The sequence below is a fragment of the Pinus tabuliformis genome, chromosome J (assembly GCF_031772625.1).
Source record: "Pinus tabuliformis cultivar Carrire ecotype Pingquan chromosome J, CPIR1, whole genome shotgun sequence".
Lineage (NCBI taxonomy): Eukaryota > Viridiplantae > Streptophyta > Pinopsida > Pinales > Pinaceae > Pinus > Pinus tabuliformis.
In genome coordinates, this window is record NC_142295.1 from 501,882,650 (window position 1) to 501,901,462 (window position 18,813).

Sequence of the window (18,813 nt, forward strand, 5' to 3'; positions counted from 1 at the left end):
AGTAGACTAACTATAAACAGATGGTTGTGTCCATACTGTGTCTACAAAAGTCTATGATTATGATGTACTGCAGAATCATTCTTGTATCAGAGCAGTAGATAGTCAATTAGTTAAAGTTTTCAATCTGAGTATGGGAATGCCTACCTCAGCGATGATATGATCATATATATGTATTTTGTGTTGAATACTTGCAGGTTCCGACTGGGCTCTCCACAAGATAATCCTTGAAATGATAAAGTACTTCACGCTTCCTAGATGATATGAAACCCTAATCTACTACAGGCTTCGCACTTTAGGGGGAAATCTGTTACACTAAAATTTGTCACCATGACTATTTGCAGTTAGTATGGCTTCATCAACTGTCATACTATCCTCCTTGGCAAGCCTCATACCTCTGCTCTCCATGTCAAACTCCAAGAAAGAGAGAAAGTCATTAAAAATCTATATATCTCTGGGTACGCAGTTTCCCTTAGCCTTACTTGTGTGTACGCACCCCAAGTTCACAATACCTGCGTACTTGTACGCTCTGTCTATAAAGCAATGGGTGCGTACTCCTGTAAAGGTCAAAAGGCGCAAGTTTCACTCCCAAAAAGTTACTTGTGGTCATTTCTAGAGCATTCTAGAAGCTTGTTTGACGTGTATGAAGCGCCTCCAGATGCTTCATGTATCCCTACCAAAGAGGAACTTATCCCATCAAGAGGGGAGCTATCCCATCCAAATAGGGGTTTATCCCATTGATGGTGGACCTGAACAACTTCCTCTAGAGCACTATAAATACAGGCATTGGGCCAAAGGGAGGGGAGGTTGAAAGCTGAACATTCCTAAGGGTAGATGCTGCTGGAATTAGGACTCCCTTGTAAAGCTTGAGAGGAGAGATTCCCATCCTTTCCTAGCCTTATTTGAGAGTGGGTGAGCTGATCAAAGTAAAGGAAAACTCTTGCTGGACCCTAGGAGGGACTTGCACAACACCAAGGCTCAGGTTGTAATGGTTCCTTTTGTTTCCTCTTAATACAAATGAACTCATTCTTCTCAACAGATTGTTATTCATGATTTGTTTCATATACTCCTTGGTCTATATGTTGGATATGTATTGTTTTATGAGTTTATCAGGTGCTATTTAATCTTTTGGCTTGTTAGTGAATGAAAGTTTCGAAGAGAAGGAGGAGCTCATCCGGATCGGCGAGGCTGGACTACTACAAAGCGTTGGACTAAAGGTATGTTAAGATCTCCTGATTACTTGTGTTCTCAATGCATGTTTAGAGAAAGGTAGTGTTTATTTGTCTTGTTTGTCACTAGAAAGCTTTTGCTTCTAGGGAGGTCGGTTGTGTCTGCACTATCGAATCTTTCCGCATGACAACGTGGCATGCCAACCACATGACGTTGCATATCTACAGGAAGATCCTCTACGGTCGCCATCGGTACTCCGTGAGTGAGTCTCACCCAGTGTCGTTGAACTGTGTGTAGTAGTCGCTCTCTGTCTGCAGCTGCCTCTTCGGCCCCTCGGCCACGACGTTTGTGCTATGGGAACTCATCTGGTCATACCGGCCCAATATCTGGAACATGATCATCATATTAATTATTTGAATCCTCTCAAAAATATTTTTCAAAATTCATTAATTCAAAAAAATCATAAAAAATAAAAACACTTACCTATGTCGCCCCATGCTGCGGTCGGTGGTAATACTAGATCGGGATCCCCTCAGAAATCCAACCCAGCATAAGGGTAGTCATCTATGGCAATGATCTGCTGCTCCCACTAGGAGAAGAATTCATCATCAAAGGCAGTCCGTAGGATGTCCCCACCTCCTAGATGTTTCATCAAGTCAGCCCACCTGCCCATTCGTGGATCTCGTGGGGTGCTGATTGAAACCGGTACTCTAGGTCGAAGTGCAGGGACCCTCTCAAAAAAGAAACAACACAAAATAGTCCCATATCCGAAGTTTTTGGTCTGCCCTCTCCTGATGGAAGTAAGCTAGCTTTTCAGGCTATCTAGAAGAGGAGTACACCAATCAAATATGGTGGTGAGACAATCTACCACCAAGCTCATGGCTGGCCATGATGCCTGGTGCAGAGAAGTTGATACGTTCACTCTAGCTATAGTGAACAACATTATCCTCAGCAATAGACTTTCCACATGTTTGATTTGAATTTGACTTCCAATCTTCTCTGGATGTTCGGGCAATATATATGTACGTAGTCCTCGATCGAGAGACTGCCTCATGTCCTGCCCCTCGAATGTACTACCTCTCCCCTTCGGGAAAGGCCTGTGATGAAATAAATGTCTTCCACCTCTATCCTGAGTGGCATCTAGTCAATCATAAATGAACCATACTTGATTCTCCAGTAGTGAATGAGCATCTCAAGAAGGCATGTGTTTGCTTTCATATTTGGCATTTTGAAGAATTTTAGCAAACCACATCCCCGTAAGGCATCCAAAGCATTGGGATCATTCATAACCTCATCATCCACTGAGGTATGCTCTCTTTCTCACCAAGTGACTGGCATCCTGAAGAAAAAATGATTTTAGACCGTTAGTTTTTTTGTTTGAAATGTTCGCGGCGTATACGCGGGTCCATTTACACATAGTCACGTGTAGGGCCCGCGTGTACGCAGGTTTCATATATCCAACCCATGTATACGCCGTGGTGAAATTTTTGACAAAAAATTCAACGGTAAAACTTAAATTAAAAATTCTAAAACTAGTCACAATTGAATGCAAGACAAGTATAAAGGTTACCTAGTGATTTTGGAAGGATCTGAATGGTTGAATTTGGCATATGGAAAAGTTTGCTTCTTTTGCTCCACTCCTCTGCTCTCAAACTCAAATGGTGAAAATGGTGAGTCCAAAAACTATTTTATAGGCTTTGAAAATGCTAAATGTTTTCAAAATTGATTTTTTTTGGTCTCATGTAACTTTTAACTTGGGAGCTTGGAATGTCGAGAATGGTTTGATTTTCAGGACATCTTGGACGTTTTTCGATAGTTTCAATTCGGTTCAATGACTACTAACCCGTCATGGCAGGTATTGTTTTCTCATTGGCATATAGGTTAGGGAAGCCATTTTTCCATTGCATTATGCACACTAGCCTTTATTTTTCGATACACTTGCCATAGGGTTGATCCCATCATGTTATGGTTCGTTAACCACTTTCACTCGCCGATTTTTTTTAATCATGACACGATGGTAGAGCCATCCTTTTCATGGGCATCGTATTTAGCACCTCACTGACATTTGTTGCCCATGCTGTGCCGATCTGAGTAGGCTCGGGAGCCCTATGTAGTCTCGCCATGACTTATGCGATGAAGACTCGTTCCTCTTTGCTTCTTTGCTTCGTTCTGGCCTTATACCCTAGAGGATCCTTTGTGTTGAGTTGTACTACTGCATTTCATTTTGACCATTTGCACCCTTTTGGCCTTAAGCCAGCTTCACTTGGACTCGTGTTTAAGCCAAATTTTGACCATGACTACTGCGAAATCAAAATTGCATGCCCTTTCCTTCTACAACTTGACACACCTTGATCCATGGAAGGAACACAGCTTTGAGTGTCTTTGACCAGTTTTCACCTCCCTGTATCGAGCATAGGAACGTTCCAATCCCAGGAACTAGATCATCTGTTTCACTGACACTCGTTCTTTCCACTGTACTATAGCATTATTTTATTCTTTTTCCAGCTTAAAGAAAAATAAAAAAAATTATATATTCCCAAAAAAATAGTAGGAACGGGACAATATTTCCACTTATCATTGGCAGCTAGAGTCAATCATGTTGCCCTTGAACAAAGCACTCAAAGCAAAGTCTCCTCCATTTGGGTGGGATTTAGTTTGACCTAGGCATGCCTTAACCTTGTTATTGAGTCAGTCCTCCCCCGATTGGTTATCTCTTCCAATCATATGGAGGGTTCATTCATGCCTCCTGCATGACGAACTTATACAGAGTCATCATATGCTACCACATAGTCACATTGAGTCGTGCTTTTGTTCAAGGGAAGTTAGCCTGAGTCGGCCTCTCTATGGTGTCTCTTGACTTATTTTTTAGTCAAGCATCCCTGGTTGTCAGTATCATGTCTATCATCACATCAGCTATATTGGTCCTTTACTCGTGCCGGTTTGAGAAGGTCCCCATCGACTTCTTGCTGGCAAGTCTTGTCCTTATCGACAACGACATCTTGCTCTGAGGACAGGCCTAGAGCTACACCCTGGCCCTATTTTCATTATTGATAGGTCACCTTGTGCTCAGCATCAATTAGTATCATGGGTCTTTGATTGAGTGGTTTCCCTTGTGTTCGACATCAGCTTACATTATCACACATTGGGATTCATGCAGTACCCTAGTTTCCATTTGACCCTATTGGTGGATACCTTGCTTCTGTCTCAGCTTTCGTTATTGGTTGGTTCAAAGGGATTATGTTGCGTGCTAGCCACATCTTTTGTATGCCAAAAACATGCTTTGGTTGGGTTACTACATATTTTTTCATCCGATTCCTTCCACATTATTGGCCTACGGGTTACACTCGCGCTAGATTGATGAAGGATGCCTGAATGCCTTCCTTCTAGAGGATCTTTCCCCATCTACTACGACTCATTTCTTTGGGGCAAAGATCTAGAGTCCATTTGGCAATACCTTGGGGATTGCAGTCATTAGTGGTAGATCCTTCGCTATCGACAATGGGAAACCATCATTGTCTCCTGATTAATAGATTCTTATAGGTGTTCGACTCCATCTCATCTATTCACACTTGTTAGATTGTACTGGGTACCTTGATGCTCATTATCATTATCAATGAGTAGTCTCGTGTTTGTTAACGGTATACATCAATGACCGACAATCAAATGACTTCTCACATGGTCGACTCTAGATCATTTATTCCCATAGTGTATAAATGTACCATGGCAGTTGGTGAAGACCTCAGGTTGCATTAGCATTCATTGGGTCACTTGATAGTTGTTCCTGTTGCTGCTAGTTGATACCACTCTACCTTATATGTTGCAGTCATTCATGGCGACATTCTATATGTTGGCACCTGAGTTTGTAGTGTAGTACCATCCTACTCCATCATGTCCATTTGGTACCTTTTGTGATTAGTCTTTGATATCAGTGATCCGGTTTATTCTTAAACATCATTGACGTTCTTATATGTGATATTTAGACATGTACTTGTTCGATCGTGATCAGATGATCCATTATGTATTTTCCAGTTCTTTATACTTATATACTTAGTGGATCCACTTGTACTTGATATGTGGACATGCTTTACTTTCTCTGAGCATGGGTATGCCTGCCTCAGACAGTGTTTCTTTCTGATCTCCTTTGGTGGCTTGGCAGGCTGAAATCTGGTGAAGTCCTTCTCAGTTTTTGGCAGATTTCCTTTCCATGAACTTGCTTAATACATTTCAGCCATCATGTACCCCTTCTAACCTCATATATTATGGGGCATCTGTTATAGCTCCAAACCTCACTCTTGATGTTTTTGATGCTGCACTCATGGCCTAGGGCAACCCCTCCTTCCAGCCCTGGTCCAAATATGTACGCATGTCTGTGTATACCTAACCCGCGTATATGCCTTAAAACACTTAAAAAAATTAAATCTCCTTAATTTCGGGTGGAGATCACGATTTTTACCTGCTAATCACCTATTAGTGCTTGTGGCCCAACTATTCCCAATGAATTCCCAACTAAAAAACTACTTTGGGAGAAGTACAAAAAGGCTTCAATGGGAAGGCCTAAGGGAGGAGAGAATAGAGAGAAAGATCACTCTGCTGAGATTTTCCCTAACCAAGTCTGAAGATCCTTGTGCTTCCAGCACTTCTCCCATTTACAAGAAACCCTTGTTTCCTTGTGTGATGAAGTCTTTCTACTTGAGAGATCATGGAGTAAGTCATGGAAGGAGTTTGTTGAAGGCTTGAGACTGGACAAATCCGAAGGACGATTCTGCTTGGAGCCTGTGAAAGGAAAAATCAGGTGAAATCATTCCTTTCTGTACTTTAGTTATTTATAATAAAAGAAACACTTGTCTTGTTCTTGATATAAATCTTTTTCATGTTCATGATGTCAATGTTATAATTCATATGTGAATGGTTGCTTTTAATTGTATAACTAACTACCCTTCCTTATGTTATGAAGATGATTTCTTTATGATGCTTGGTCAATATACTGTTGTACTTTCTAGAATTGTTTTTTTTGTAGGTTGAAGGACTAAAAGGAACTCCAAGAGGGTTTGGACCCTGACTGGATCGTCTCAAACGAAGGACCCTCAGGTGCACCCCTTTTTCGTATAGTTTGTTTATATTAACATCATGGCTGTATGGAATGTGTGTTTCTCTCTATAAATAAACTCTGATCTGCTAGGGTATCAACCCAAGACCCTAGGGGAATTTATCCCTTAACACCTACGTACTGGTAAACATATCGGCCAGTACAAGAGCTAGGGGGTTGGAGCTCCCTTCTAGTAGAAGCTAGAAAATGAGAGAGGGTTGTAGCCTTCTGTAGGTCATCGCCTACATACTAGTAAATATATCGGCTAGTACAAGAGCCAGGAAGTTGTAGCTCCCTTGCAGTAGTAGCTAGAGAATGAGAGAAGGTTGTAGCCTTCTGTAGGTGGGTGCCTGCGTACTGGTATGAGTCTGCGCTAGTACAAGATTGTAAATAGGTTTTTCTTATATTAAAGGAAGATGGCAGCAGGTGTTTTTTGTCCCGCATTGGGTTTCCACCTTATATCATGGTGTTCATGTGCGTTTCTTATGTATGATAATTTGTTATGTTTTTACTGCGCCTGGTTACTGTTTATATGGTTAATTAAGTTCTAATGCACTGATTAAAGATCAACATATGATGAATTAACTGAATCATAAGTTTACTAGATATACACTAGTTGCATTAAACATAGTTGCATGTACACGCGGGTTCCCGAAACTGAAGTAGTGTATATGAATTTGATTATGAAATGAAAATTTATTGATTTTCTAATACTGATTCACCCCTCCTCTCAGTATTATTTCCAACAAGAAGTTCAATACATTTGACAGCCAATAGGGACTTCGGTTTGAGGATAAAAATAAGAGTGAAAATAGGGAGCCGATGTGGTGTTGGACTTGTGGAGGAGAGAATCATAGGAGAGATTTTCCACAACATCAGGATGATATATCACATATCTACAGTGCTCAAGAGGCACAGACAATGGGAGATGTTGGATAGATATTCCTAGGATCTATGCAGTAATAGATAAGAGGAAGGAAAATCACCAGGTGACTATTATCAAGATGGACTATAAGCTTTGTGATTAGGTTGTTTTTATTTTGATTGACCTTGGATCTAATTATAGTTATGTTAATCTTGACCTAGATGATAAGTTTTGTTTGAATAAATAAGTACATGCAGAGTCTTGATTAGTTTAGTTGCTTACAAGTACAAAGAAGCGAGTTCATAATTGGGTAAGAGGTTGTGCATTTAATTTGAATGGTATTCCTACCTTAGTTCATTTGAATGTATTACTATTGGGATCATATCGTATGTTGTTGGGTATGGACTGGTTGTATCTTCATAGGACCAAGGTGGATTTTTATGACAAAGCTATTGAGTGTATGGATGACAATGGGGAACAAAGAGTCTTGCAGGGTAAGAAGAAAGCAACATCAGTGAGAATTGTGACAACTATGCATGCCAAGCATAGTCACAAGAAAGGGTGTGTGTTATTTCCTCTGCATAATTCTAGTGAAAAAGGTAAGGAAGTTGAGGATGCATAGGTTTTGACTTGGTACCTATTTCTATAGCAATTTCAGGATGTATTTCCCGTAGAGATTTTAGAGTTGCCTCCTCACAGTGAAGTAGACTTTTATATTGAGTTGGTACCAGGGGTAGCACCAGTGTCTAAGGCACCTTACCAAATGAGCACACCAAATTTGGTAGAGTTGAAGTTGTAAATGAAGGAAATTCTTGACAAGGGATACATTAGGCCAAGCGTATCACCATGGGGTGCACCGGTATTGTTTGTGAAGAAGAAGGATGGTACTCTTAGTTTTTGAATTTATTACAGGCAGTTGAACAAAGTAACCATCAAGAACAGGTATTTGTTGCTAATGATTCATTATTTGTTCGATCTATTGAAGGGAGAAGTAGTGTTCTTGAAGATTTATCTGAGATCCTGATATCATCAAGTATTCATTAAAGAATATGGCATTCACAAGGGAGCATCAGTTGTATGCTAAGATCAACACGTGAAATTTCTTTTAGACTGAGGTACATTACTTGGGATATGTGGTTTCCAAGGAAGGCATAATAGTGTATCTAGAAAAAGTAAGAGCTATCATCGAGTGGGTAGCTCTTAGGAATCTGAATGAGGTAAGGTCCTTCATGGGGTTAGCAGGTTATTATAGGAGGTTCATTAGGAACTTCTCCCAAATTAATTATATTATCACATCATTGCAAAGGAAAGGAAATAGGTTTGAATGAATAGAGGAATGTGTAGCCAGTTTTGAGTAGTTAAAGCAGTTGTTGACACATGCTCCAGTGTTAGGGATCACAGATCCAAAAAAAGAGTTTGTGGTAAATATAGATGCTTGCAAGAGAGGGTTTGGTGGAGTCCTTATGCGGGAAGGACAAGTAGTTTCCTATGAGTCACAAAAACTAAATGAGAATGAGTAGAACTATCTGACATAAGATCTTGAGTTAGCAGTGATAATTCTTGCATTGAAGATGTGGAGGCACTATCTCCTTGGATTAGGATTTTTATTGACAGTGATCATAGTGGATTGCAGTATCTATTTTACTAACCGAATCTGGATGCCAAGAAAGCTAGATGGTTGGCCACAATTAGTGAGTTTGACTTTTAGATCAAGTATATTAAAGATAAAGAGAACATGGTTGCAGATTATCTTAGTAGGCAGGTACAAATGAATCATATAGTAGTTATGAGATCCTATCAGTGATATCTAAAATATAGGATCTTGTAGGAAGGTCAGTAGGATGCTAGGTATATGGAGCTTACACACAGATTATAATAGAGTTCAGGTATAGGTGCAGGTACAGGTACACAAGACATGGACTATTGTCTCATAGCAGATGGATTGGTAAGGTATAGAGACAAGATATATGTGATAGATAGCAGTGAAATAAAGAAGGTGATCTTGAGGGAATTTCATGCAAAACCATATTTGGGTCACCCATGCTATCAAAACACACTGACAACAATGAAGAAGTTTTACTATTGGCAGAATTTGAAGAGAGATGTGGTAGATTTCATGGCTAGGTGCTTGGATTGTTAGTAGGTAAAGGTAGAGTGTAAACATCTAGATGGACTACTACAGATGATTCTGATTCTAAAGTGGAACAGGGAGACCATTTCCATGGAATTTAATGTAGGTTTACCAAGGACATCTAGACAACATGATTCCATCATCATTGTGGTGGACAAGTTGACAAAGGTTGTGCATTTCATTCTAGTGAAGTCTACATAATCATCGAATGATGTAGCATAGGTCTTCATCATAAATGTGGTGAGATTGCATGGTGTTACACAGAATATTTTTTCAGACAAGGATGTGAAGTTCACTTCCAACTATTAGGATTTGTTTGCAGGATTAGGTATACAATTGGCCTTCAGTACAAATTATCATCCACAGAAGGATGGATAGATAGAGAGGGTCAACAAGATATTGCAGGACATGTTGAGGATCTATGTGATCCATCAGCAACGAAAGTGGGAAGAATATCTTCCACTAGTTGAGTTCACTTACAACAATGAGTATAATATTTGAGGATGAGTATGTTTGAGGCACTCTATGGGTAGAGTTGTAATACTATTATTAGTTGGAGTGATCCAATTAACATGGTGTTGATTGGACCGGACATGTTGGCGGAAATGGAACATGAAATGTAGGTAATCAAGAAGAATTTGAAAGCATCACAAGATAGGTAGAAGATCTATGTAGATCAAGATAGGTTGTTTAAGGAGTTTCAGGTTAGGGATCAAGTGTATTTGCACATCAAACTGAAGAAGAGCTCCTTGCGGATTGGATCGTGTGCCAAGATGGCACCTTGGTTTTGTGGACCTTTCAAGATTCTTGAGAGAATTGGGCTAGCAGTCTATCAACTTGCATTACCTCCGACAGTGAAAGTCCATGATGTTTTCTATGTGTAATTTCCTAAAAAGTAAGTTAAATATGTTGATTATGTGATTCACTGGTCTATTTTGTAGGTGGGTCTAGAAGGAGAATTCCATCCAGAACCTTAGTGCATTTTGTAGAGAAATATGCTCATTCTCTAGAACCAAGCAATCAAGCAAGTTAAAGTGTAGTGGAAGCACTTTGGGCCCAATGAAGCTACATGGTAGATGGAGGATCAGATGCAGGCTATGTCTTTATTTGCTGGTTGAGCAAATGTTTTGGTATATGTCTTTTGTATATGTTTTGGTATGGTGTTTTGGTATATGTACATATATATATGGATGTAAATACCACCATGAGCTATGTTATAAATCTTCAATAAGCGGTATGGGTTTCATGCCATTATGATGTTATATTTGTCATGTTGTCATGTTGGTTTTCTTCTCAGTAGGTTGATCATTATAAATATTACATCGAGATAAGTTATAAAGCTCCATGGGTAGTATATTTTGTTTACAATAGTCTTGTGTTTGTAGGTGGTGTTAAACACCGAGGATAGTGTTCCCCCAAGGGGGAGGGTTATGTAATAGCCCTCATCAAAAATCCATGTAAAAATTTAATAAAGGAAAAATATTAACCACAGTCATGGGCAATGTATTCCAAGATGAATGTTGGGAAAAAACATAGTGATGGGGATCACTTGTGGTTAATTAATGACTAAGGAAATTGGAAAAGGAAATGGCAATGGCTTTGGAAAGACATGAGGCATTTATTGGCATTTTATTTATGAAAATAATTGAAATTAGGAGGAAAGGAAGGTGAAAGGTCACAAGTTATATAAGAGCAAGAAAATGAAGGAAAATAATGGAAAATGAAGAAAATAGAAGCCTTAATGATAAAAATGATTCTTAGGATTAGTTTGTAACCTTTTGTCGGTTCATTTTTGGAGATCTCTCTCTATTCTCTCTCTCGTACTCTTGGACACTTACAACTTCTCTTGGATCACTCTTAGAGGAGTGTGGCCTACTTGGAGTTTTGGAGAAAGAAGGTAAAGGAAGAGTGGGAAAGTGCAAGAGGACATTGGGATCAACCGCTACAGAAAGTTTTCCTTGCAGGTACTGAGTTGCATGTATGTTTTCCTCACTAGTTTTGGAATGCATGGCATATTCATGTGGTTTATTGGTTATGATCTGTCATTAGTATGGAGAATTACTTGGATTGATAGTGGATTTGTCGAGCCTTTCTATTTCCTAGATATCCATGGTGTTGTGGGTTCATTTCCTTTTGTTTTCTAGTTAGTTCTCATGTTCCTTTAGTTGTGGGTTGATTTATTAGTTCTTGGAGCCTTGGTTGGCCAAATGATATGGATCCCTGTAACAACTTTTGTTGAGTTACTAATTAAGGCGCCTTGGTTGGAAAAACACTTTGCAACCCTTGGTGGGTTGAGTTACTAGTCCTGGATCCTTGGTTGGACAAATGCTCTAGAGCCCGACAACATCCATGGGTTGCTATACTAGTCCTGTAGCCTTGGTTAGAACAAATGCTCTAGACCCATGGACAACTTAGGTAGAGACCAATCTAGTGATGGTTACTGATGTCTAACCGTGAGGTGGAATCACTGGTTGAGGGTTGAGGTTGTTTGGCCTCTGGAAGCCATGGATGGTTTTGATTGATTTTTTGTATGAGATCCCACATTCATGCTCATAATATGGCACAGGGGTGACTGGCTAAAAGAAAGATTTGGTTCAACCTAGTGTACAGTCGGGTGGTTCATGGAAGTCCCATACACGATTGACCTATGAAATCATCAATTACAACTCTCTTTCTCCTTGGTATCTTATGGGTAAATATATTGGTTTGTATGTGGCTTATATGGTTTTTATATCCTTGATATTTTTGTTGTTATATGTTGATTATGACTGAGTTTTATGACAGTGAAAATGTGTGGCTCTCATCATGTTTTGGTTAATCATTGAATGTACAATGAATATGTGACTTAATAGATGGTAATGTAGTTATTGCGATGAGGAACCAATGCTTATTAATTATTCTTAGATAAGTATGAGTCCCCTATGCTCACATATTTTTCTTAAACTTGTAGAATGCATATTTGTGACATGCTCAACGAAATGTTTGTCATGGATAGTGTTGTCACTCACTAATTTATCAGTCTTCAATTGCCTCAAGTACACAAAAGTAGTGATGTTTGATGCTAGTTTTTGAGCCACATAAGCTAGCATAGCTTAATCGGTCCCTCTCCATTGCATATTTCTCGAGAAGAGGTTTTCAATGGTATATGGAAGTCCAAAAATGTATTCATGGAGTAGAAGTTAAGGCATTTTGAAGTTTACCTTGGAAAAGCCTAACAAATAAAGAAAATGACTAAGTGTTGAGGTAAATCGTAATCGGGACCTGGAAGGCTTATCACAATCGCGAATCAGGCTTTCTGGCAAGCAAGGAACACATGCAGAATGAAAAATAGTGATTTGTTGATCACCGATATCGCATATCGATAGTCGGTGGGTCCGGGCATAACATATATCACATATTGGCCATCGGTAGGATCCTTGGAGCACAAAACTACAGTTATCAGCTATTCTCAGTGGGGGTCACAGCTCCAAAACATGGTAAACCATTGATATTGTGATTTAGTACAAAGTTGTCGGGGAGGTCGAAAAATCATTTACAAAGGAAATGTCTGCGAAAACAGGGTCAAGCAGGCCTTTTTCTCTCTCTCCTCTAGGGGGCACGTGGCGACATATGATTGGTCCTCAGGATTGACGTGGTAGTATGGAGGACACATGGAAGTAAAGATGATGACATGGTGGGTGGACATGTGTCACTTAGTTTCAGCATTTTCAGGGATCTTATGGGGCCATTTCCAGGTGACACGTGTCACCACTCACAGGGTGACACATGGCAGTGATGACGTCAGCAGGTTTATCAGTGATCGACAGTTCTCGCTTTCAGGCTTATCGGTGATTGTGATTGTGATAAGGAAAGGCCCTAGATGTAATATATAATGAGCTTGGATTTACATATATTTCAGGTCCAAGAAATCAGCCAATGTGGGACTTCTGCGATATAAAGAAAAATCCCCCCCCCCCACGCAGTTATTGAGAGATTTAGCGCCAAACACATGGGCCTTTGGTTCCATCCCCGGTCATATAAGGAAATTCATAAAAGGGGTTATAAATAAAGGGGGCCTAAGAGTTAATTGAAAATGCCCACCTGTTCATCTGTTTTAAATAATTTAAAGGCCCGCGGCATGGTACATCGATAACACTGTACAAAGATTTAAATGGGTTGATGGATCAATAGTGGTGATATGAAATAAGACATGGAATGACTACAAATCATTATGGGGAGGATTCAGGAAGTTTTAATGGCATGACATGGTGCTCTACTTCCTCATGCAACAAAGGACCACTCGGGCACATGCCTTTCCCACTCCACTCCCTAATCCACTGAACAGGTCACTCAAGCATTTAAAGGAGAATTGACAGAAGCCGACCGGGCAGTAGTGAACTACATCAAGCAGTGGAAAAGATCCTAATAATAGCAGGGACATGCCTCTATCCAAGGCCTCCACTGAAGCAGCAAGGGAATACCTCCTCTTTCCTCTCTCAATTTTATTTCTCTGTGCATTTATTTTTGCATTTTTTTTTCAAGAAAGGGATTCAGTCCTTGTTGTAATATTTAGGTAGGTGGTAGCAGAGCCTTACAGAGCTGAGACAACTAGTCTAGCATGACATCTAGGGCTTGGGCTCAAATATTTTGATTGTAACTCAAAGCTCTCCCCCTCTTCTTATAAATAGGGGGATGAAATCTATAACAGAGGTTCCAGATATTATGACCTCTGAGGGTGTTACACTAAAAAATGTCACCATGACTATTTACAGTTAGTATGGCTCAATCAACAGTCATGCTACCCTCTTAGGCAAGTCTTATGCCTCTGCTCTCCATGTCAAACTCCAAAAAAGAGAGAAAGTCTTGTATAAATGTATTTATCTCTGGGGACGCAGGTTCTCTCAAACTTACCTGCGGGGACGCTCCCAATGTTCACAAAAGCTGCGTCCAAAGACGCTCTGTATGTAAAGGGACAGGTGCATCCCCCTGTAAAAGTTAGAATGCGCAAGTTTCATCTTTAAAAAGTTACTTGTGGTCATTTCTAGAGCATTCTAGAAGGTTGTTCGACGTGTATTGGGCGCCTCCAGATGGTTCATGCACTCCTATCAAAGAGGAACTTATCCCATCAAAAAGGGAGTGATCCCATCCAAAGAGGGGACTATCCCATTGATGGTGGACCTGATTAACCTCCTCTTGAGTACTATAAATACAGGCATTGGGCCAGAAGGAGGAGAGGTTGAAGCTATACATTTTCTAAGGGTAAATGCTGCAGGAATTAGGACTCCCATTTAGAAGCTTGTGAGGAGAGATTGCCATCTTTGCTTGTTCTATTTGGAAGTGGGTGAGCTTTGTCAAAGTAGAGGAAGACTCTTGTGGACCCTGGAAGGAGCTTGCACAACACCAAGGCTCAGGTTGTAATGGTTCCTTTTGATTACCTTTAATGCAAATTGGTCCATTCTTCTCAATAACTTGTTGTTTATGGGTTATTTCATGTACTCCTTGGTCTATATGTTGAATATGCTTTGTTTTATGTTATAATCAGGTGCTATTTAATTGTTTGACTGTTGGTGATTGCAGGTTTTGGAGAAAAGGAGGAGCTCATCCAAATCAACAAAGCTTGGACTTCTACAACAGCGTTTGGACAAAGGTAAGAACGAAACACTTGATTTCTCATATCATAATGCATGTTTAGAGAAGGATAGCTCCAGTTTGTTTTGTTTGTCATTAGAATGTCTTAGACTTCTAGGAAGGTCGGTTGTGTCCGCACTTTTGACTGATTCCGTGTGACAAATTGGCGACTCCACTGGGGAAACCATTGATGAGAAGAGTCTTTTCTTTTGTATGAACTTTGCTTTGAGAAAATTGGTTTATTTTTCTGGTTTTGGCTCTGTGATTCTGTCTCTGGGTGGGTTAGCTTAGGATTAGTTTTATTTTGCATTTTCTTGAGTTTTTCAGTAGGACGCACCCTCTGAGTGCTGCACAGTGCGTCCCTGGACGCACTTTTGCTGTGTGCACAGAGCGGGCCCGCACCTGTGCTAACGGGTTGCCTGCGTCCCCCTGCTAAAATTTGAGAAAACTCCATTTTTTGCTTTTTGACTCTTAGATTTTGTTGTTTCTTAGTTTTTTCTGCCCAGATTCATTAGTCCCTTGCCAAGAATCTTCACCTGAACTTGTTTTCATAGCATTAAGTGTTTTAGTGGATTTCATTGAAATTTAAGCCTAGGGTTTGATTTTTTGAGTAGATCCTGTAGTGACTTTAATGGTGGAAGTTGTCAAGCCTTAGATCTCTCTGGTTTGGTCAACCTTCTTAAGAGTCGGATCTGTCGTAAGTCTACCCGTGTGAGCAACCAACCTGTTGAGTTGTCTCTTTGGTCAAATTTCAAAGTGCTTGTTGATTAAGTCTTGAATTCCATTTTACAAAAAGAACAAAAAGATTTGAGTTTTGTTTTGATCAGCTCTTGATTCTGCAATAGCTGGTCCTTGATTTGATTTTGGTCAAGTAAAACAACCTAGAAACATCCTTGTAGGTTTTGGCCTCGTTAAGTTTGCTTAGAGTAAATTTACCTTTTAGTTTGCTTGTGAGTGAATTTTCGTAGATTTTAATAGTTGTTGAGATTGATTTTTGTTAAATTAGATTTATTTGCTTTATTAAAAGAAAAATACAAAAACATCTTCTTTAAAAGTCTTGTTTCAAGTAGCTTTGAAAGTTTGAAAGAAAAAGAGTTTTTCGTGCAAGTAAAGAGTGGTCATGTTTGTGTGCTTGAAAAGAAAAAGAGAATTGTTTCTTTGATTGTCTTTTCTAAGGAAGTTGTTTTCTCTAAAATTTGCATTCTCTCAACTCTCTTAGTTAAGAATTTCATTGAAAAAGGAAAGTAGCGTAAATCATCTTAGGTGCATCTTTGTAGTGGTTGGAGTCGAGTCTACACACCATTGGTTTCACTTCCACTACCTTGTGACTTTAAAGAACAACCATAAAAGTAACGCTTAAAGTAAAATTGAAATAGTAACTTTTATTTACTAGGGCTCTGAAGCACCAATTTAGATCAGGCTAGTGTCTTGGAGTAGGTGAGTAATTAACTCTCCAAGACAACAAAACCAAACAAGTAGTTTATCTTGTGATAGAATAAATCTGATTGTCTCACTTGTACTCTGGGAAAGCTCCTCTTAAAGGAGAAGCACGAGCTCGTGTCCGAACCAGTGAGGGGATCATTCCCCCCTCGTTGGGAACGATGCCAGACAGTACGTATTACAAACGGTAAACCTCGGATTAACCATTGTCGAGGAGCCAGGGGTCACTTGTCGGTAAACCTTGGATTATTGTCAAGGAGCCGGTAAGGGGATTAAGCTTGCTACTCTGCCCTTGCGTGCTGTCGGAGTTTAGACTGTTCCCCCAAGTGCATTTGTTGCGGTTGGTAACCTTAGTGGCCATTATCTTTAGGATTCTACCGAGGTGACGGTGGAGGGAAGGTCCCACTGTACCTGGAGCAGACGTCGGTTATACTCACTTGGATTTTCTGGGGGGTTCACTTCACTCGAGACGGTTAAAGTGGAGGAACTTGGTCCAGTCTATTCATTAAGCAGGTTGCCGGGGTAACTGTTCCACCCGCCATTTCTGTACTGAATCCAGCGAGGTTGGGCTTCATCACCAACTAGCGCTTTTGGTCCGGAAGACTACTGTTTGTGTTTGGTTTGACGCCCTAGATTCTTTAGGCGTGTGATTCAAATTTGTTTGGTTCTTTAGAGACTTTAGGTGGTTTGATTTGAAATTTTATTTTGTTTTCGTGTGTAGTAGTTAAAAGCTTTTAGCTGTGGCGGAATTACCGAGACAGTCCCGTAGATTGCGGGGCCAGTCTCCTGAAGTTGTTTCTGTGGCCGAATTGTTGAGAAGATCCCGTAGACTTAGGGGTGAACCTCCTCAAGACAAGTCCAGTCATTTAGAAGGTTTAAAGGTCCTTGTAACTCTTCCTAGTGGCAGTAGAGTAGGTTCACCAGAAGAAGGAGAATCTTCCTTGGTGGTCCATCCAGATTACCAAAGTTTAGAGACAGGTTATAATCCCGAAGCTGTTACAGTTTCTGAGCTTGTTGGTAGTTTTTCGTCTGCTAGTGATACAGGCGAAGAACCAGAAATATCCGAACCTGTTACTCCGACTCCTAGTGTTCCTGATTCACCGAGAATAGAAAGAATTATCACCGAAAATCTTCCTGTTGGTTTGATTGCTATTGAAGAACTTGTTCCAGAGGAAGAAATAGGCGTCTCTGATCCTAAAGATCAAATTACCCTTGATCTAAGGGAGCGTGAATCTATCTTTTATAGTCCTCCTAGAAGTACTACTTGGTACCTTTCGTTAACAAATTATCTAGACAACTTTGGGCTAGGTTTTTCTACACCTCGTACTCCTTTTCCACCTGGAGGTATTCATACTCCTGTAAATATGTCTGGTCGGTCGTCCCTGTTTACACAAAGTCCTAAATCTTTTTTACATGGCGGTCCTTCTGTTCCTACTGGGTATCAATCTCTTTCTGGTACCTTTGTGGGAGCATCTCCTCAACCCGTAGATCATGGGTTATTAGTTGGAAACAGTGGTAATGTACCATTGGGTGTAGGAGACATTTACATGATGTCAGGTTCAGTTCCCGTTTCCCAACCTCAAGGTGGCCAATTACCGCCTGGGGGGCAGCCTTCGTTAATGCCTGGGGGGCAACCTCAAGGTACGTCATTCGTGTCTGGGGGGCAACCTCAAGGTCAGTACGCTCCTATGGGGCAATACATAACTCAAGGTCAACCCCAGCCTCAATATGTACCCCAAGGTCAACCTCAGTATCAATATCAACCTCAAGGATGGCAACCTCAAGGATGGCAACCCCAAGGGTATCAACCTCAAGGATACCAACCTCAAGGTCAAGGTCAACCCCAGTACCCGTATTTACCTCAAGGTTGTCATTCTCAAGGTCAATACTCAGGTCAAGGTTATCAACCACCTCAAGGTCAATCATATGGTCAAGGTATGGGAACTACACCTTACAATTATCAATCCTATCCTCAATCCGGCTATGGATCTCAGTATCCTCAACCTGTTATGGGTCAATACCCTGGAATGTTAGTGTGGGATCCTTCACAGGGTCAACAGATGTTGCAGCCAAGTATGCAGTCGGTACCTCAAGCTGGACAACCTGTAGTTTCTGGTCCACCCCAGCAGCCGCAACCTGTCCAGCCAAGTGTTCAAACCTCTGTAACTTCGGTAGTTACTCAGCCGCCAATTGCACCTAGTACTCCATCTCAAACGGCTGCTGCAACTACCGCCACATCTACCATACTTACTTCTGGAGTATCGACGGCTCCGGTTTCTACTGTCTCTGTAACCACTCCTCAGACATCTGTACCGTTGTCCGGATCTACGATTCAAACCATGGTCCAGATGCCTGTAGGCCAGCCTGGTATAAGTACGGTTGTCACTACTCAACCTCAATTTGTTCAACCTCCGTACCAGGGACAGTACCTACCTGGGAAAGCTGTCCAACAACCGGTTTACCAGTATCAACCGTATCCTAGGTACACTTATCAACAACCTCAGCAACCCCAGTACG